General features: G+C 38.2%; 1 pseudogene; it reads right to left on the bottom strand.

Annotated features, from left to right (window-relative positions):
- Positions 1 to 1,516: 1,516 nt before the first annotated feature.
- Positions 1,517 to 21,380, bottom strand: LOC122145139 (annotated as a pseudogene).
- Between the last annotated feature and the right edge of the window lie 600 nt (positions 21,381 to 21,980).

Consider the following 21,980-nt stretch of genomic DNA (forward strand, 5'->3'; position numbering starts at 1 on the left):
ATAAAACAGTTCAAGCCAATTACATGGTTAAGTCCAGTTCCACAGACACAACCGACAACTGGAGTTTGTGAAATGAAGACATCAGGGGAAAGACGAAATATCACACCCAATTAAAACACATTATTCAAAATATATTTGCACACATTTTCAATAATTAAGGCTGTTATGACAAAATTATGATTCCATGAGAATTTCAGGAAGTGAAAGTGTTTTTAAAATAAGTGAACATAGTATTGGGCAAAAAAAAAAAAAAAAAACAAAGGCAAAATCTTCCCCATCAAAAAGTAATATTATACATCTGTCCATACCTGAAAGTCAGTAAGCTTGCTTTCTTTTATCAATTGTGCAATACGAGTTTCATATATATTATAAATATACGTACAACACACTCAACATCGCTTTCAAGAGCACATTCAACCTATTTTACACTATTTCCCAAGATCTCTCAACAGAAAAAAATTCATTCAAGTTATACATTTTAGTAGTATTTAAAGGTTCCTTATTGGATTCATTTTAAGGCGCAGCCCTAAAGAGAATAAGTCAAATTCTGTCAGCCAAAGACCTTTTGTATGAGATCTTACATCTGCAAACCATAGACACAAACCAGATACTAGCTGATATTGGATCTGATCTGATCTATAATACATCACCCTGTACAAAACGGGCACTATTTTCGCCCAGTCACACACTTACATTCCTGGGGCTTCAAGTCCTGAGTTTCAATCAGAATGAGGCCGTAGTGCTAAAGCATAATATTGTAATTGCATCCTCAAGGTCGCATTATTGTAACCCACAAAAAATTGTGTTACAAACACAGTGGACCTAAACTCTGAGACCTATGTGTAAAGCGGTACACAGTGTGCATGTATACAAGAAGTTATCAGCATCGCTTTAGACTTGATTTGAGGCCTGGAAAAACTAAGAGTGCTCTGTTTTTTGGGGGGAGAAAAAAGAGTTGAGAGAAAATGCTTGATTGATATAAGGGCCTCATATTGTTTTAGCAGTTGATTATATTAGCATTATATTTGCAGGGAACAGCTCAAGATCAGTGCTCTGTCCAGTGATGGAATGAGATCAGCTCATTCACAGGCACAGAGGAATGGAAGAACAGTTCAGCTGCTGAATTCTCCATGCAGGAAGTGAGAACTACCACCAGACGGATATGTAGAATTAGGTTAACAGATCACTAGTTACTATAACACTGGAGTCTGGCGCCCTGGATGTTTGCTGTAGATCACATTTTATTTCCACTCCCGCAGGACTAAGCAGCCTAGCAGTAGCCCTCACAAACCTCTTCCTGCACCTCTTATGAGATGAGAAAGAAAACAGAATCAAAGCTGAACGTTATACGTGGGCGACTACTGTGAAACTGCAAGCGAGATAAACAGATCCGATCATATCAGACAGAGAGAGCAGCTCTGTTCGTTAAACTGAAAATAAATAGTGCTCACAACACAAACAAACACCAAAATGACCCCTCTGAAAATAAAGCTGTGGTATAAAGAAACACTTTGTTTCACCCGAACAATCTTGGTTGGGAAGAGATAAAGCCAAATATTGGCAGCTGATAAGAAATAAACAAACTTAAACGTGCCCATAAAGATAAAAACTGAACTCTCTCCTCGGATATGTCTTTAAAGGGTCCGTTGTGGATTACGAGGGCTGCATCTTCTCCTTTCTCTTCTTTATTAGGTAAATCGTTGCTGCTGTTGTCATGAAGCCCCAGTTTTTTGGAGCTCCTCCTCTGCACTGGCCAACGACGTCACTGTGACCGTGTGTTTTCCTCCATCTGCTTCTGAAGGCTGTCCATCTCCTGCCTACGAGAAATGACCATCAGATGAGTGAGAAAGGAGACGCCCACAAGGAAAACGCCATCTGTTATGTGGCTGTGGTAGCTTTATTTATATGAAAAGGAGGTCAGGAGAGCAGTTTTGTGTATTTAGACTTTGGTTCAAATTATAACTTTTTTTCGTCAATACTATGACAATAGACATCCCACAATTTATAGCACACATTACTAACGTTAATATCGGATTTCATCACGAGCCATTTAAGGTTAACAATGACAGGTTGCATGTTTGCCCTCATGATAGACATAAAAGGAGTCATAAGCCTGTACATTGAGTGATTAAAACCCTCAGCCAGATAAGAACATGTCTAAATATTACCTCCTGCTTCTGTCCCTGAGAAATGTGATGCAAGACGCTGTATGTGAGAGCCAAATTGCCCAACAGCAAGAGCTCATTAACATGCTTAGTGTCCATACAAACCATGCCTATTGACAAATTATTGTGGCAAACGCATGAACTAAAATATTATACGCACTCGATAATGGCTCTTTGTGTACAGAACAGCATAATTTGTCAACTGGATACACGGGCGTTCACCATGATGACGCAGCGTTTCAAGTTAAGCTGAGCGAAAAATGTGGCCTCGGAAGGCTCTCTTCTCTTGCTCGGACGAGTCTCTGCTCTGCTTTTGCGGGCTTTAGCAGCGCTGCTATGGCGCTTTATGTAATTTATTATGATGGTACGTTTTAAAATGAATTAAAAGTTGTTCACAAACAATGCTTGCGAAAAGCAGTACACACACTATGAAAAGACAAATGTTAAAACTGAGTGGGCTTGTATTGTTTCACCATTACTTACGTTTAATTGGCAAGTGCTGATTGAATTTTTCAGTTTAAATTCTAAAATGTGTCAACATCCTTTGTCAGTTTATTAAGATTCATCAAAAACTGTCATATACTATAATCACTCATGCTACTGTGCAAACTCTAAATAAAGATGTTTTAATTTTGCACTAAAGCGTTAAAATGTTACATTTTACCAATTAAATCAAAGGCAGAATGTGCCTTCTACCAACATGATATAAACAAAAATCTCATTCAAATAACATTAAATAGTGACAAAAGACAAGATGTGATCATTTTACAGCATGATTTATATTTTACACTCAATATGGTACATCCCATAAAAAGGCTGAGTCAAACTTTTTGTTTCTTATTTATAAACACAGAACAGAAACTCGTGCTTTTCATCAGTACAGTAATTAACAGTACATTTTCAGTTAATTAAAAACAGTTCCCTCCCTTTCACTGAATATGTGTTAATCCTTTGAAGGTAGATGTACATGTTAGTGTGTAAAGCTTCATTTCCCATTATGTCTTAATCATTTAAAGCAGTCTAAAAGTTTTACCGTACATGGAGATCAATATTATTATCTCAGAACACACATAAAACAGTTCAAGCCAATTACATGGTTAAGTCCAGTTCCACAGACACAACCGACAACTGGAGTTTGTGAAATGAAGACATCAGGGGAAAGACAGAAATATCATACCCAATTAAAACACATTATTCAAAATATATTTGCACACATTTTCAATAATTAAGGCTGTTATGACAAATTATGATTCCATGAGAATTTCAGGAAGTGAAAGTGTTTTTAAATAAGTGAACATAGTATTGGGCAAAAAAAAAAAAAAAAAGGCAAAATCTTCCCATCAAAAAGTAATATTATACATCTGTCCATACCTGAAAGTCAGTAAGCTTGCTTTCTTTTATCAATTGTGCAATACAAGTTTCATATATATTATAAATATACGTACAACACACTCAACAGCGCTTTCAAGAGCACATTCAACCTATTTTACACTATTTCCCAAGATCTCTCAACAGAAAAAAATTCATTCAAGTTATACATTTTTAGTAGTATTTAAAGGTTTCCTTATTGGATTCATTTTAAGGCGCAGCCCTAAAGAGAATAAGTCAAATTCTGTCAGCCAAAGACCTTTTGTATGAGATCTTACATCTGCAAACCATAGACACAAACCAGATACTAGCTGATATTGGATCTGATCTGATCTATAATACATCACCCTGTACAAAACGGGCACTATTTTCGCCCAGTCACACACTTACATTCCTGGGGCTTCAAGTCCTGAGTTTCAATCAGAATGAGGCCGTAGTGCTAAGACCTAAACTCTGAGACCTATGTGTAAAGCGGTACACAGTGTGCATGTATACAAGAAGTTATCAGCATCGCTTTTTAGACTTGATTTGCGGACTTGAAAACTAAGAGAGTGCCTGTTTTTGGGGGGAGAAAAAAGAGTGAGAGGAAAATGCTGATTGATAAAGGGCCTCAGATTGTTAGTTGAATATTGCATTATATTGCAGGGAAACAGCTCAAGATTCCAGGCATCTGTCCCAGTGAGGAATGAGATAGTCATTCACAGGCACAGAGTAAAGGGCAAGACCAGTTCAGCTGCTGAACTTCTCCATGCAGGAAGTGAGGGAACTACCACAGACGGATATGTTAGCATTAGTTAAAACAGATCACTAGTTACTATAACACATGGAGTCTGGCGCCCTGGATGTTGCTGTAGATCACATCTTATTTCGCATCCCTCGGAACCTAAAGCAGCCTAAGCAGTAGCACTCACAAACCTCTAAGAGAGAGGGACTCCAGAGAGATAGATGAGAATAGATAAACAGAAATTCAAAGGACTAGAACGTTATACGTCGAGGTGTACTCACTGTGTGAAACTGCTAAGCGAGGATAACACCAGATCAGAATCATATCAGAGACACGAAACCATGAGAGCAGCATCCTGTTCGCGTGTAAAACTGGAAAATACAATAGTGCTCACAAAACACAACCAAACAGGATCGGAACACCAAAATGACTCCCCTCTGAACTTAAAGCTGTTTGGTAATAAAGAAACACTTTGTTCAACCTCGACCACAATCTTGGTTGGGAAGAGATTGTAGCCAAATATTTGGCAGCTGATAAGAAATCCAACCAAAATTAAAACGTGCCCATAAAGATAAAACTGAACTCTCTGCTCGGATAATGTCTTAACAGGGTCCGTTGTGGATTACGAGGGCCTGCTACTTCTCTTTCTCTTCTTTATTAGGGAAGGTAAATCGTTCCTGCTGTTGTCATGAAGCCCCAGTTTTGGAGACTCCTCCTCTGCACTGGCCACCGACGTCACTGACCGTCACTGTGACCGTATTTGTGTTCCTCCATTCTGCTTCTGAAAGGCGAAGTGCTCCAAGTCCTGCATACGAGGAGCAAATGACCATCAGATGCGTGAGAAAGGAGAAAGACATAACGCCCACAAGGAAAAAAACGCCATCTGTTATGTGGCTGTGGTAGCTTTTTGTATTTATATGAAAAGGGGTCAGGGTCAGGAGAGCAGGTTTGTGTATTTTAGAGCTTTGGTTCAAATTCTTCTAAACTTTTTTTTTTCTCATTCACTTTATATGTACTGGTCAAATCTATGTGGTATTTTTGCAGGAAAACAATGAATTGTTTCATATATTTTTCATTTTCTATTTAGAAAGGAATTTAAATGTAAGGCAGGGTATATTCTATTGTAATGACCTTATGATAGCTTAAAATCCTCAAATTTGATAAAGACTTTATCGCAAGTGCCTTATGTCTTAAGTGTCACTTGCTTCAGAAATCATTCTAATATGCAGAGTTTGGTGCTCAAGAATTAATTCCTGTTATATTTTGGTTTGCATTTATTTGAACAACAGCATTTTAATGAACAATTATCTCTTCACTTGACTTTTTGATGCATTCATTTATTCATTCTTGCTTGAATAAAAGTATTAATTTCTGTAAAAAAAACACATATTACTGAATGATAGTGTATTAGTTAATTAAACTAATTTATAGCTTGAAAATGAAATACTGGAACGGAAGCCACTTTATCAGCCAAAACAACATAGGCAAATAGTAGAATTCATAATAGGGAAGTGCATGATTTCAATCGATAACTGTGTTTTGTTTAATAGTGGAAGACAGTGTTACAGTGTGCCCACTCTCCTCTAGTTTTTCACACAGAAAAAGTAATGGTACCATAGGTTAGGTTGTGCAAAAAGTCTTACTTTAACTGTTTCAGACAGTTGTGGGAGGTTATTGAGAGGTTCTTTATTGACGGATGTGTTCGAGGGTTTTTTCAACAGTTCGTCCAAAAGTGAAGCAGGAACAGGGCAGTCTGGGATTTTACTGGTGTTACTGGGGTGGATTCCCCACTTTAAATCCATCCGCTGGTGTGGGGACCAAAAATATGGATAGAAAATATTTAATAACACACAAATGAACATGTTGTCTATATTTAAAATTAAAATGAAGATTTTTATTAGTCTTACCTTTCTGAGCCCTGCTGTTTTTGAGGTCCAGTTTGAGCTGGTTGTTCTGCTGAAGAACTGTCTTCATGCTATTCCTCAGCTCTCCCACTTTAGCCTGCAGCATGAATTTATCCTTCCGTGTGCCATTGAGCTCTTCCTGCACCATCTCCAGCCTCCAACCGTTTATCCGTCCTACACATCATATCAAACAAAAAAAAAAGCCCAGAATTCAGAAGGGAAAAGAACCCAATAATACATGTTCTTGACTGAACAAAGTAGCGTATACCGACCTGTAGAGTGTCCTGCAGGATGTCCATCTCTCTCCTGATGACATTGTTCCACCATCTCCAGCTGCTGTTGTCTGCGTCTCGATCTCCCGCTGCCTCTGCTCCACCTCCCCACTTCAAGATCCTCCAACATTGCAGGGGAGACAGGAAACACAGCATTTATGATAAATAAGTGATTCCGAATGGGAATGAGGTCAGTCACAGTTCTCAATACAAAATATCAAAAATTCTTCAATAAGCATTCAAAGCCATAAATGAATTAACTTTGTGGTAGGTCTGTCATTGTTAGTTACAAATGTGATTTCACTGTCACAAAAACAAAAAAAAAAAAAAAAAAAAAAAAAAAAATATATACCTGCACCTTTAAGGGTAAACTATAGATGTATAACAGCTTGTCTCTTGGGCAGTATCCTTAAAGGGATACTCCATCCCAAAATGAAAATTGTCCATTAATAACTTACCCCCATGTTGTTCCAAACCGTAAAAAGCTCAGTTCATCTTCAGAACACAATTTAAGATATTTTGGATGAAAACGGGAGGCTTGGGACTGTCCCATAGACTGCCAAATAAATAATGTCAAGGGTCAGAAAAAGGTAGAAAGTCGTCTTCAGAATACTCCATCTGCCATCAGACGTGCAATCTTCATATAACCCAGATTGCACGTCTGATGGCAGATGGAGTATTCGGAGGACGACTTTCATACCTTTTCTGGACCTTGTAAGTGATTGATGACAAAATTTTCATTTTGGGGTGGAGATCCCTTTTTTTAAAAAGATACTTTTGTACCTTATCTACCCATAAAAGTTGCATATTAGTACTTCAGAACAGTAATATGTACCCTTTATATGTATCCCGATCCAACTTATATAGAGCTTTGCAATAATATAATTTACATTGTGAAGATATAAACAATAACAGAAGCTGAGATTTGCTATATATTACTTTATGTGAGTGTACTGTATGTATGTGAATAAAGTTAGATGTAATATATATCCAACTTTAAATACATCACCGGGCAATAATATAGTTTAAATTATGCAATGATGAATAGGATTTTTGGGGGATCCAACGGTTTGCATTTAATTCGCTGACATTAACTCACACCCAGGCTCTGAATCCTTGCAATCAAAAAAATAAGGAATAACAAGCATATATTGTGAGAATGCAAGGTTTCAAAACAGCGAGGTAGTTGACTTTGTTTTGCAACCGAGACGCACTGTACCTCTTGGTTAGTGAGGGGCTGTTTTGCTGAGCTCTTCATCAAGTTGTTTTGAAGGATCTGGAGCTGAGTGTGAGCATCAGCTAATTGCTCCTGGAAATGAGAAACCTCTTCAGAGTGTTTCTCATCTTGAGCCCTGTCAAAGAGAGAGAGAAAAATCTCACAAAACACACACTAACCACAATCTGAGAAGTCACAAAACATCTGCTCATCCATCATTTAAGTTCACAACCATGCAGTTCATCACTCTAGAATAGATGGACCCTCATAAAGATCTCTTGAAGTGTGAATTACTCTTATGAGCTTCAGAGGCAGCTGTGATCCTGTAACTCAAGAAAACAAAGACTTAGCGCAAGTGTTTTAGCCTCTTTCTGCAGGGTTTTGATAAGCTCCTCCTTGGCCTGCAGATCTTTCTTGATCTCGCCGAGTTCCAGCATGGATGCTCTGTAATGCCTGCGGTTATGGGCGCCTCCAGCTTGGCCTCCGCCACCTGAACAAAGCGTACAAACACACAGGTCACCATACATGCACGTAACACAAACAAAGAGACAAAGCCTTCAGGGACTTCTCAAGGAAAAACTGGAAATGTCATGCAGCTGTTAAACCACATTAATTAAACCTGCTCAGTCAGATCCTTGGACTTTTATTTTCTCTTTTCTCCAGAGCAGCTTGTAGCGTCTGCACCAACTGTCTCATCTGCTGGTCCTCTTCTTCCTTACGCTTTAACACTGCCTGAACCTAAAGTGAAAGATTACTGAGATGTTTAAAAAAACAAGGCAAGAAATATATAAAAATAACCAAAACTTTTGCAAAAACTTTTGCAAAAAAATTCTATTGATTAAAGTCCTTTTTTTTTTTTTTTTTTTACCAAAAGGTAATTATAACATGTAGCATCACACCTGTAGGTTGAGTTGGACAAGATCTGCTTCTCTCTTCGCCAGTGCAGCCTCTAAAATATTGGCATGTGCCCCGCAATGCACTATGGGATTTCCCAAGCCCGGAGAGCTTCCCTTTCTCATGCTCTAGCTCAAAGCGCAAGGCTTCTTTATAGGCATCCTCCAGGCGACGAATTCTCTTTTGAAAATTTCTTGACTCCTGAAGCTGTCTAGTCGTGCGCAAAAAAAAAAAGTAGTTTTACATTTTTGCTTTTTGAAACCACTCATTCCACAAATTTAATCCATGAATAAAACTCATTATCAATTGAAAATTAGTGAAATTAAAATAAAAATTAACAAATCTCAGTAATCGGGAGTTTATTAAATTATAGTAAATCCGAGTTTATTTAAATTTATAAGAATAATGGGAGGGAAAATGTTCATGTACACTGTCATCAAAAAGTTTGAGGTCATATAAATATAGTAAGTAGACAGTCAAAAACTTTTAAATTGCTTCAAAAAATTATATTTTATTCATCAAAGAATCCTCAAAAAAAGGAATTTTCCACCAAAATTAAGCAGCACAACTGTTTGCATCATTGATAATAATAAGAAATGTTTTATGAGCTACAAAATCAGCATATTAAAATGATAATGAAGGATTATTTGACAAGACGACGGGATATAATGATGTGAATATTCAGCTATATTAAAATTTTTACTGTTTCTATCAAAAAAAAACAAACACATACACGCAAAATAAAAAAAATATACCAAAAACAAAAAACACACAAAACCCAAACTCATACCCCAAACAAAGATAAGCATTTAAACATAAAAAGAGTATTATTTTTCTGACCTCAGATAAGGATGTGCATTTAAACATTTTAATTAAAGAATCATACAGGTTGCTATTTTGATAAAATTCTCAAAAGTTCATTTAGGGTTAAGCAACAAGTTTTCTCTTACCTCATCTTCCAGTTCTAACAACTTTCTCCTGATATTCCTCTAGTTCAGTGCTAGTTAGGGTGATGACCTCCTGTAGCTCTTTCTCCAGCATGGCTTTATCTGGCTCACTGCCCTCAGCTGTCCCTTGCAGGGCTTCACCTTGGCTGACGCAATGACAACAAATGCACGTCAATTCATGATTGGAAAAGAACATAAACTGTAGTTACGCACAGCACCACTTCTGAACTGTGAGTTATATGAGAATTATAATCGCTTTGTGTAAAATGATTTCAGGATTTATGCACCTCTTTTATTTTAACGTATTTATATTGTAGACCATCAGTACCAGTTACCTGAAGTTCTTGGCTATTTCCACCTCTGAAACCTGAGCTCTCGAGTTTGGTCAAGTCAGCTTCAGCTGTCTCTTTGGCGGTGAGGGGGCTTCCTGTAGCCTGCGGCTCAGAATACCAACATGCATTCTCATAGGCTTATGCTTGGCCTTCATTTGGATCTGTGCACTGGTCAATAATCGTGCCTCTTCGCTTCATCATCACTTTCTGCTCTGAGATAGACCTGGATTTTGAGGAAAGAGCAGGCCCCCAACATAACAGCAGTTAAACAAGGTCCTACTTCACCATTAGATGTCCTCTAAAAACCTCAGAGTCATTTTTTATTTGTTTGATACGCTAGTTGAAACAGGAAAAAATGCACTGCAATTTCTCATCACCTTTGATTTTTGAGGTGCAAAGATCACAAGCAAACTCGCCACTATGTCTATATGTCACATCATATTGTGATGTCAACGACCTGACTGAGCAGCGGATCACTATGGAAACCTTTCTATGGCAGGAGAGGCGGGTGTTGTGTGATTGTGACTCACTTTCTGGCTTCATCTGCATTTGTTTCGATCCTCTTTTTCAGATTTTCATTTTCTTCTGTCCCCCACTGCCGCCAGTGGTGCTGGTCAAACTGAAGGGACTGAAGCAACAACGCGGCAGTGCATCAAAATATGCTATACATATGTACAAAAAAGTTTTGAATGCTCAACAAAGTACAATGTATTTGATAAAAATCCAGTAAAAAACAGTAATATAACTATTATATAACTTCTATACGTAATATATTTTTCAAAATGTAATGTATTCTCTGTGATGGTAAAGCTGAATTTTCAGCATCATTGCTCCCGTCTTCACATGATCTTTCAGAAAATCATTTCTAATATGCTGATTTGGTGCCTAAATAAACTTTCCAGTTCCAGAAAAATGTTTCAGGATTCTTTGATGAATTGGAAATTTCAAAAGATTCCAAAAGCATTTATTTGAAACTGAAATGTTTTTGTAACATTCAGAACTGTCTTTACTGGTCACTTTTGCAACAATTTAATGCCTTACTTGCTGAATAAAAGTATTTATTTGATTAAAAAGATATTTGTAAGCAGTCGCGCGGTTTGTACCTGCAGTTAGAGGTCAAGTTGGTCATCTCTCGGTTTGGACGGATTTGTAAATGGGCTTCCAGGACCGTCATTTGCTGATGGACTCCTCTGGCTCCACTTCCTTCTGAGCGCGAGCCTGTTCCTGTCTGGGCTCTTTCTTTTCTCCCTCCATTTCAACAGCTCCTGCTTCAGGTCCTTCACCTCAGCCACCAGACGCTTTTTAGAAGCCTTCAGCTCAGAGATCAGCTGGTCTTTGGAGCTGGTATCTCTCCTGTACGCTTTCACCATCACCTGCAAGAAAGAGTAGAGAGCAGATCACGGACCACATCTACTGGTAATTTCGTTGATTAATAGTATGGATATGTGTATTTTTTGGGGGGTACAGAAACTTAACTAGTTTCCCCAGCAACAAATAAGTTTAAAAAAATGTTATGCCTTACTGAAATTTAAGTGTTTTACAAATTGATAAAAGTCATTGTTTAGGACCAAATGGAATTTCCTAGTTAGGGAAAAAATGTCAGGGACTATATCAGTTGATAATGACAAAAAACAGAAAGGAAATAAATCCAGTAGACTGCACTCTATACACTTTTAAGGAACGGAGCTCTGTTGGCCCACATACCTTTTGCTGCCTGAACTGTCTCCTTCAGTTCTGTGCTTGTTTTTTGAGGGGCCATTCTCTTGCTGGAGAGCTTCAATCTTCGTGGAAAGAAAGGAAAAAAAAATGCAATCTGAACTAATTCTAAAAGATCTTGATAACAAAAAAAGCACATCAGTCATATTCCAAACCTCTCACCTGGGTGCTTTAAACCTGTAGTTCCGCTTAAGCTGGTCAAGAGTGTCTGATGCCACCAGCACTTCCTCTCCCAGCCTTTCCGCTCCTTCATCCAGTTCGCTCTTATCAGCTCGCGCTGCCTGCAGAGCAACTTCCAGGACTATTTTCTCATTTTGGAGATACTGCAGGGTTTCCTCTTTAGCTGTGGGCGGTCAGTTTGTAGCTCCTCCAGCGGGCAGGGCTCCTGGTAACGTGCCTCCCAGCTGATTAAGTGGCCTGTTCTTTGGTTTGGAGGGCTCCTCTGAGTGCTGGTGAGTCTGCTTCATCAGCTCTAGGTGCTAACGGCTGAAAGCAATTCCAGCTGGGGCATCTTTTTGGGGAGAGAATAAGTTTTGACCTAGAAGGAGAAGAAAGAGTCTTTTAAATCATCATTAGGGGGATGCTTATATTAAAAGCACCATATTACAAAATGTACCCCGATGGAGCAATCTGGGATTAAGAGTCTTGTTCAAGAGCACAATGGTGATGGGTTTGAACCTTCAAATCCTTTAATTACCGTAGATCAGATAATGAATACTAGAATACATCACAATGACAAATGGGTGTAGTGTGTGCACGCACATGTAGTGAGCATTTAGATACCTGCTCTAGCTCTCTCTCCAGTGTTGTGGCTTGTGTTGTGCGAGTTTGAGAAGGTCAGCTATCGCCTCCTCTTCAAACTCTTTCCAGTTTGTGCTGAAGACTTCCTCACCATTTGGACTTTGCATACTGGATTTTGATGTATGGCCCGCTTCAGTTGAGTCAACATGTCTGGAATGTCATGGATAACCACTAAGTATATTTATTATGTTAAGGCTTAGATTTCAAGATCTTTGCATTAATATTATTCCTTAGTTTTACAAAAGTAAAAATAAAAAAAAAATAAAAGCGACAACTAAACCTAGTCAGTTTAATGTAATGACAAAATAAAATAAAATCATTATTTAAACATTAAATATAATGATATCTTATTAATTAATATTTATAGATCTATATAATATATATATATAGATATATATATATATATATATGTTCTTAAGCCACAAGTATTTTTACTAACAACAAAATGTTTTAAGCCAGGTATACTAAATATGCCAGCACAAATAAAGAGAGTATGTCAGATTGACAGAAATAGACTAAGTGAGGAAAAAATAGTGTTAGTGTGCCAGACCTCTATACTCTGTAGCTGCACAGCAATCCGTTCCTTCTCTTTTATAGATTGATGTTTCGTCTCTGTGAGTTTGTGAGACAGAGTAACATTCTCCATCTTTAGATTTTCCAACACTCCGATCTGAGCGTCCGATTCAGGTCTGGAACGCACCACCTGAAAGTAAATATACAAAAAAGAAAATACACACTACAGAGGGCCATTTTTGCTTTTGAATCTTTCTGATAAAATCTTATTTCTGAAAAAGGCATTCTACACTATCATTCAAAGGTTTTGGGTCCATAAGATTTTGAAAGAAATTGGCTGCTTTTATTCAGATGGATGCTGCTAATAAGTAAAGAATGAATAAATTATATTAATAATAGTTACAATAAATACATTTATAATGTTCATTTATAAAGATTTCTATTAAAAAAAATGCTGTTCTTTCTATTCATCAAAGAACACTGAAATAAACAATCCTTCCACAAACAATATTAAGCAGTACAACTGCTTGGACACAATACTGAGAAATGTTTCTTGAGCACCAAATCAGCATATTAGAAAGATTTCTGAAGTGCTCATGTGACACTAAAGACTGAGTAATGATGCTGAAATTCTGCTTTGCATCTCAGGAATAAATTACTTTTAAATATATTTAAATTTAGAAAAAAATATACTAAGATATTAAACATTAATCATCTAAATATAAGTTGATCAAATAATGCAGCCCTTGGTGAGCGATAAGAAATTTCATTCAAAATCTTTAAACAATCTTACTCAAGCCCCAAACTGGGAATAGTAGTATATCTTTATTATGGGTACCAACATTACCTTCTTGAGTTCACAACATTTAGACAATAGTGGGGGGCATTATCGCCTGCATGTTGGCCATCTCGCCCTGCAGTCGTACTCGTGCCCCTGTGCCAGAGTCGTGTTGCTGGCTGGTACCAGGGCGGAGCTGCTGCAGGGAGTCCACTTCTGCCCTGCGTATCGTCTCAGTCTGCTCTGGCAGAGAGGCGTCCATCTCGCTCTGGACCCTCTGAAGCTGTGCCTGTAAGCCCCCCATCTGCTGCCGTAATTCAGAGACTAAGTGGAGAAAAGACAAACAGGAGAAAGTTATGTAAACGTTTTAATAATATTATTATAAACAAGCATATCATTATTATAATTATGAATAGTTTTACTCAAGATTACTCTCATTTTTTGAGCATGTACTCACAGTCAAGTGGGCACAGAATTGTTTTTATTTTTGCTTGTAAGAAGATAAAACATTATGTTTTTTTAAACGGGGTCAATTTAATTAAATAGTTCCTCGCAGGTGGCATTCATAGTTTAACTAAAACAACTGAAACTATTGGGCAAAGTGGATATTACCATATTATAGCCATTGGCTATATAAATTTAGCCTAAGACTGACATTTTGAGTATCCCACCGATGCAGCCTAAGCCCTGTATGTGTACATCTACCACTGTCTTTCACCTGTGTTGTCCTTAGTAGTCCTACCTCTGGCTGCATCTCCCTCCCCCCCCACTTTGACCATGATCCAATACAAAAATGCGAGTAACATGTGGCTCTTCAGTCAGCTGCAGGTCATATGCCCAGCGAGGCGAGGCTGGGCGTTTTTATTCCCTTCCAGATTGCGCTGGAGTTCCACCATGGCCTTCTCGCAGTGCAGAGCATGCTGGAGCGTAATGTGTTGCCTTCAGAGGTGCGGGTGCTCTGCTTCTCGTGACGGGCCGGGGACTGGCTCTAACCTTGTCCTGCAACTGAGGGCATCCTCTTGTAAGCCGCGAGCTTGGCCTGGAGCGCTGTCTTTTCTTTCAGAGAGGCCGAGAAAAAATGGAGAAGGTTTTTAGAAAATCAATGTGGTTGCAACCATGTCATTATGCATGTTGTTATGCAGGGCATATATATATAATATTATGGGGTGTGTGTGTGTGTGTGTAGTGTGTGTGTGTGTGTGTGGTTGTGTGTGTGTGTGTGTGTTGTGGTGTGTGTGTGTTTGGATGTGTGTGTGTGTGTGTGTGTGTGTGGTGGATGTGGGATGATGTCGTGGGTGGGGGGTATGTAGTGGTGATTGTTAGATATATATCTCTACTTATGCTAGTTCGTCTAGTAGTAATATTCTCTTGCACTGCTGCACTATCTTCTATGATATATGGATATGATGGTACTGATCGTCAAAGGAAACATAATAAGATGAGGATTCTCTAGGGAGGGATATCGAGAGGGATAAAAAGATCGATTCTCTATTATAGAGAAATGAAATAGTCCGCGCGAAGAGGGAAGAGGGAAAGAGAAAGAACAGAAAGAGGACGAGAAGGAAAGAAAAAAAAAAAAAAGAAAAGGAGAAAAGCAAAGGGAGGGGGGGGGAAGGAGGTGGGGGGGGGGAAAGCAAATACAGAAGGGGAGAAAAAAAAGAATCCAAGAGGGCGAAGAAAGCGAAAGGAGGAAGCGGGGAAAAAAGAAGAGAAAGAAGGAAGCCGGAAAGCAGAAGTGAGACATAAAGTATCGGCAAACGAGCTCAACCTAAAGTGAAATAAGAGAAGAAATCCTCGAGCAACAGGAAACGCGAAGAAGAGGAAGGAGGGAGAGGTAGCAATATGACAAATACTTGGGGGACGCTACGAATAACTCACCTGATTTGTCTCGGAGGAAATGAGACTCGAGTTGTCCTTCGCACTCATTGCTCTTTCAGCACGGGCAGCATCTCAATCAGGAGTCCCAATCACAGAACTCACAATATGACACACCTGCAAACGCATAATGCATCAGTCTCATGAGGTTTATATGGGCTAGCTTTCAAGATAGATAATGATGTCTAAAAAGATCTATTTGTTTTGAATGGAGCGAACTGGAGAAACTGTATACTTATACTCTGCTGGAGAAGCTGTCCCTGCGACTGCGAGGCTCCACACGGCCCGACTTACTTTCCTGTTTCCAGCTCTTCAATGTGCCTCTCTTTAGATGGCTGCCTGCAGGACTTCGGCTGCAGTGATGGAAAGTGGCCCATGGCTTCTGGAGCAATCTCTCAGATCCCTTCGACAGTATATGGAGCCTTTGGCCGTTTTGCTATTGCAGCTAACACATATTATAGGTCCCTGGAGTAGACACACACTACACATAGGACAGCATCGCTGTCATTACCATCAGCTTTGAAACCTGATTCGCTACCATCCACCTCTGAGATGTTGTCTCTGGATTAGCTGAGATGATTCCAAATGGATGTTGCTCTCAGAACTGATGCTGATTTCCGAAAACTGTGGAGACGGACTGAGATGATGGTGGAATGCAGAGAGCTAAACGATGAGTCCGGCAGATGCTGAAACTACCCCACCATACACGCAGACATATCTGCAACTTTTAGCATCAGATTCAGAAGTTCTGTAGTCGGCGAGAGAGTGGATCTTGCTGGAGCGGAATGATTTTGGATTTCCTCTCCTTGTTGGAAGGGATGCCAAGGAGCGTGCACCAGTTTGGGACCACGGGGAAACACTGGTGCGCAGGAAGAGACGTATTCCCTTAGTCATAGCGACAGTACTGGCACGTGGGAGACCCTCGGGATGGAGCATGAGCTCTGGGTCCAAAGTGCTAAAAAGGCGGCTCTTAGGAGTGGAACGCCGGGTCTGAATGGGACAAATAATTGAGGATTAAATATGCAAAACAGGAAACAGTAGGCAACACAGGACAAACACAGAAGAGAAGATCTATGTCTAACATTAAGTCCATCAAGTCCCCCAATGGCAACATTTAAAAAAAAAGAAAAACATTAAAATAACCCAAAATTATTTGCTCAGTAAATGATGCCAATTTTCAGTTTTTGGCCAACTATCCTTAAATTCAATATCAGTCCTCGTTTGCTGACTCACTCTCTCTGTGTGCCCTGTAACTCTGTATTGTGTTGAGTTGTTCCTCGTAAGACGCCGACGAGCTTCCTGACGGGATTTTTTCTTCATGTTCCATCTCCCCAGATGCTCTTTCGATGCTATAAGCAGAAGATACCATACCGGTCAACTAAAACTCAAAAATAAAGTGCTAAAAAAAAACAAAACAAAAGTGAAAAGTTGGCTTTAGATATTGTCAACCAAGCAAGTATTGGACGGTGATCATTTTAACAGGCTATTGATTATACAAGAAAATAACAGCTCATCAATACTAAGACATGCTTGGTTGACAATGTATTTTCTAGGGATAGGAACAACTGACAACTGGTTCCATTTTTAAAAAATACAAGAACTGAATGGATCTGTAACAAAATGGTATGCAATTAATTAAACAATCAAATTATTAATAGTTTCAATGCAATTAATTGCATTTAACAGGTCTATGTAAATGCATCTTTGGAGGTTTAGATTTTTTTGGTGGAATAGATTGATAAAACCATTTATTTATTTATGCATGCATGCATGCATGCATGCTCTGAAAAATCTGAAATTAATAATAATCAAGATGCTAAGTGTTAACTGTAAAAGTGGAAATGCAAATGTCTTTTGATTCCCATCCCTAGTTTTTAAAGAGTGAAGCTTCATGCAAGTCCTGGTACAGCAAACACCACGTGACCTCTGCATCCCATAATGAGCCATTCCAACTGCCTTAGTCAGAAAAAGAGAAAAGTGCACTTGAGCTTCTGCGGCGTTAGTTCTTATTAGTTCAGCCATATTTCACATCCAAGCCAAATTGTCTTAACAAGATTGCAAGTTGTCTTGCCAGTAGTTTTGTTGTGCCCCAAAAAAGCTTAACTTTTCCTGAAATCACCAACCAGCACACCAACACCCCAGGATTGCTAACACAGAGTTGTCATAAACGTCAGAAATCAAAGCACTCACCAATCACAAGAGAGACTAAATAGCCTTTAATTCATTAGGGGACATAGTGCAATGAAGAGATTCCCACCAAAAAAAATCACCAAGCAAAAAAAAACGAACAAGCAAAAAAAAAGCAAACCAAACCAAAAGGAATAAGTTTAGCCTAAATCAGCCTCAAAAGATAAACGGGGGGGGAATTACAACACAACAGGAAGGGAAGGGGATGATTCGGGGGGTGTTATCAAGTATCGTATGCTTACACAATTCAGTCTCCTGCATAGGAATACTTAGTCTGAGCGATTGCAATGCGTCACCCTTTGTGAACAGAGCCCTCTGCAAGAGCTGCCTCAGACTTCTCTAGGCTGTCAGGGAAAGAGGCCAAAACCTGGATCCAGCTCTGTGCTCAGAGGGGAATCGGCAAGGCGGCTGCCCGGGGAAGGAGTTTGCCAGAGGTGGGGTGCTGCCTCCGCGAGTTTCCTGACCCTCCACCACGGCCTCTCCGTTTGGCAACAGATCTGCTCTGACATGACCTAAAACAAAGAGAAGGGATTCAGCAAAGAGCTTTATACTAAGGTTTTGTTTTATGTTTTACAAGCCAGTACAACATATCAATCAGCATGGATGAAAATATCATGCATTGCAAAAGTAAAGGTTTTCAGTTTATTTTAACTTAGTCATGTTCAGCCTCACCTGTTATGTGTACTTAACCTTTTATGGACCCCATATGGACCATATTAAATCACTTGAACAATTGTAAGCCTAGAAAAATTATTTTAATTTTATTGAAAATTATTAAAATGAACTAAAATGGAATCAAATAAAATAAATGTATTTAAAAAAAAAATTAAATGTGTTACCAAAGAGAGCACTTTTTTAATACTTTTTTCGGTAAGCATCACTCAATGCTAAAGCAATTTGGTAACAAACAATGAGCAATACATTTGAGACAGTATTTATTAATCTTCCTTGAAATTAGTTAATAAAAATAAATACAACTGTTCACTGTTAGTTCATGTTAGCTCAAGGCCAATACAAATTGAACCTTATTGCAGATGACTACAAACAATTCTGTAGAAAAAATCACTGTCACATTTATAGGCATATTTGTCATCTGTAATTAATTTTTTTTGCCACAGAGAGAAGCGTCCATTAACAAAATAAATAGTCACTATTAAGTTGGTCCATCTTTTCAGCTCATGCAAGTGTACAGAATTTTTGCATATTTGTCGAAAGCATTATTCTTTTCTTTAGAGGTAGAAAACATTACTTTGTGCACTTTTAAAGTACTAACCCAAATTAGCCTGCTGCTGATAGTCTAGGTTAAGAGGTTATGACTGGTGCTTTTGGTCATCATGTATAACCTTTAAACGGAATGGGTGATCTGAAAGTTATCTTTTGCACAAGTTTTGCAGAACCAGTCAAATGGCCTTATCAAGCTACAGTGGACAGTTTAGGAAAACTAATACTGAAAACACGGGGAAGTTTGTGGATAATCTAGGAAAAAAAAAAAACACGTCTTTATAAGGTAAAAAAATGGCACTGGAAGAAGTGGGAAGAAAAAACTTCTCAAAGCCAAGTGACGCAGTAAACAGCAAATGTTCACTCTGAAATCTTGCCAGGTTTTGAATGAACACAACAAACAACTTTCAAGCAAAAGCTTAACAGTCAATCCAAGTATAAAGCAGAAAGTACAAATGAACAGCCTTAATGTTGATTAAATCAAACCATCTAACTGCAACATCAGCCATCAAATTTCATCTCAAAAGAACACTTACCATTAGGGATTTTCTCCATTACCAGCTTCAGAGATCCTACAGCACTGCTGTCTGGATCTTTGCCGTGTTTTGCATCCGGATGCTGAGGATCCATATTTCCATTTTCCATATCTCTTGCAATACAGATGCTGCTCTAGCATCCATGAACATGAGCTGGGTTTCACCAATGCAATTCACCTTTACTTCATGCTCTGTAAACTTTGGTTAAGACTGCAGGCTGGCCTGGATGGTGCAGAGAGCTTCGGTCCTCAGTGATCCTGAAGAATGGAAACATTAGATTAAATCATCCACACTGTGAGAAGAGTTCAAGATTTATTGCTCAAATAAAGCAAAATCAGCAAAATATATTAATTACTAATTTATCATTTAGTCACGATGCTGATGCTTCTAACTCATCTAATGGTACGCTAAATACAGGGATATTTCTCCCTGAAGCAATGCACGATTAAATATTTTGATCAAGGGCACAATGCTGACATACTTGTATCATTGTTACTGGATGTGGCACTAGCTGTTAAATTCTTACTTTGTCTATTGTTTCTATGAAGTTCCCCTTCAGGAAACCACAAAATCTCTATCCTGCAGAAATAAAAATAAGATCCTTTGTTTTTGACAGATGACATACCATCTAATAGTCCACTGATTCTTGATTTTATCTGCCATTAGCACTCAAAACAGCAATTAAAAACAAGCTCCCATAACAATGTTTCAACACAAACAAGGTATTTGTTTTTTATTAGGTTTCCAATGCACTGGTAAATGGTTCCTGCATTTAATGCATGTGTGATATGCAAAATATGTTTGGTCAACACAGTTATCCATCAACACTTTAAGATGTCAGCACTGAGGTTTTCAGTCTTACTATTAATAAAATAAAATAAATTATGAACTAGAAACCTGCTTTAAATTAATTCTGTATTCTCCATTCATTCACTGAAGTGAATGCATTATTTGGTAATTATGAAATAATTGACAGGTGGTGATGACTCACACTGAGCTACAGGCCAGGGGAAAACAAGGTTTAGTGAGAAAATGGAAGATTTAGGATATTGAACAATTCTTTCTTATAAAAAATTTTATCAGTACTGTAGTTTATTTTGTTCTAGTATTTAGGAATCAGTCAGTTGTTATAGCTTAGTGTCATAATAGTCTAGTAACTGACAAGATATATATATCTTTTTGGTTCTTCTTACACAATGTAACACATCAGTGTGGTGGAGTAATAAGGTTTCTGTGTCACTCAAGGCTGGATGATTAGACTGACTGTCTAACTATAGACTAGTACGGTTTAAGACACTTCTCAGACATCTGGCATGCAACCGAAGCTGACATGACTGTAATATCAACCCAAATATACTCATTTTAAAAATCACATATGCACGGATCAGGCTGTCAGCGGCGTTTTAATCTACTGTCACTTTCAGGAAAGGGACAATATCTCTGACTTTAAAGTAATGAGCTGATAATGAAAGCACCGCCATAAAAAAATAATAAATAATCAACAGCACGGGAACGGCGAAAAATCACAGGAGATACAGTGTCAATGCGACTTTTTTATTATAAATCTCTGATCTCATTAGCATCAGCCTTTAGCCACTTAGCCACAACGCGATATCCAAAAACCTTAAGCAACTGATGCATGACACTTACACACGACAGTGCTTCTGCAAAGCATTGAACACGTGAAATGGTGAATAATTAGTGTGGAGATTAGAAGAAAGTATAAAAAGTATTTAAGCACCAACCTCAAGACGTGCTCCTGCCTACACTACGTGGCTGTTTAGGTTCCGTCCTACAAACAGATCCGACTCGCTACGGTTTTCTCGACATTAAAGGTTCCGCATAGAGATGCTGCGTAATAATTTAAAGCGAAAACATCTATAGATTTTAGAATCCACTATAATGATTTGTATATCCATCTTATTTCACAGTAAAGAGTTGATAACAACCCATATTTATTAGTATCGTAAAAAAACTTCTTATCAATTGTGGATCTACTTATCTAAAGTGTATATACATTTTTCTGCAATATTCCGTTTTTCCTTTATATCAAATGATTTTAACGTATAGGATTCTACTACTAAATGAAAGAGAGCTGTCTCATAGTCTCCATATGCTATTAACCAAAGAGAAAAATCATATTTGTCCCATTAGGCTTGTAAAAGGAAGCCAAACAGACACTGATGTATGACAAAGCATCAGCCTTTAATTTGGTTTGATTACAATCCTTTTACATGATTTATCAGTCACTACTATAAAATGTGAGATTTCAAGTCAATCATCAAATGCCAAGTGTACTTGAAGGGACCCTGCTGCTTTTATATATAAAAAAAATGGTCAAAAACCAGGAACGTTGAAAATTTGCTTTTCATCAAACACAATAACAAGACTGCAATTCCTAAAACGTACATTAAAAATAAAAACAAATAAATAAAAGCAAAACAATGTCTAAGAGCCCAAATTATTGTGCATGCAATCATTGTAAGATCACATATGATACACCTCAGATATGCCCTGCAAATCTTGATCAG

Source organism: Cyprinus carpio, chromosome A5 (assembly GCF_018340385.1).
Source record: "Cyprinus carpio isolate SPL01 chromosome A5, ASM1834038v1, whole genome shotgun sequence".
NCBI lineage: Eukaryota > Metazoa > Chordata > Actinopteri > Cypriniformes > Cyprinidae > Cyprinus > Cyprinus carpio.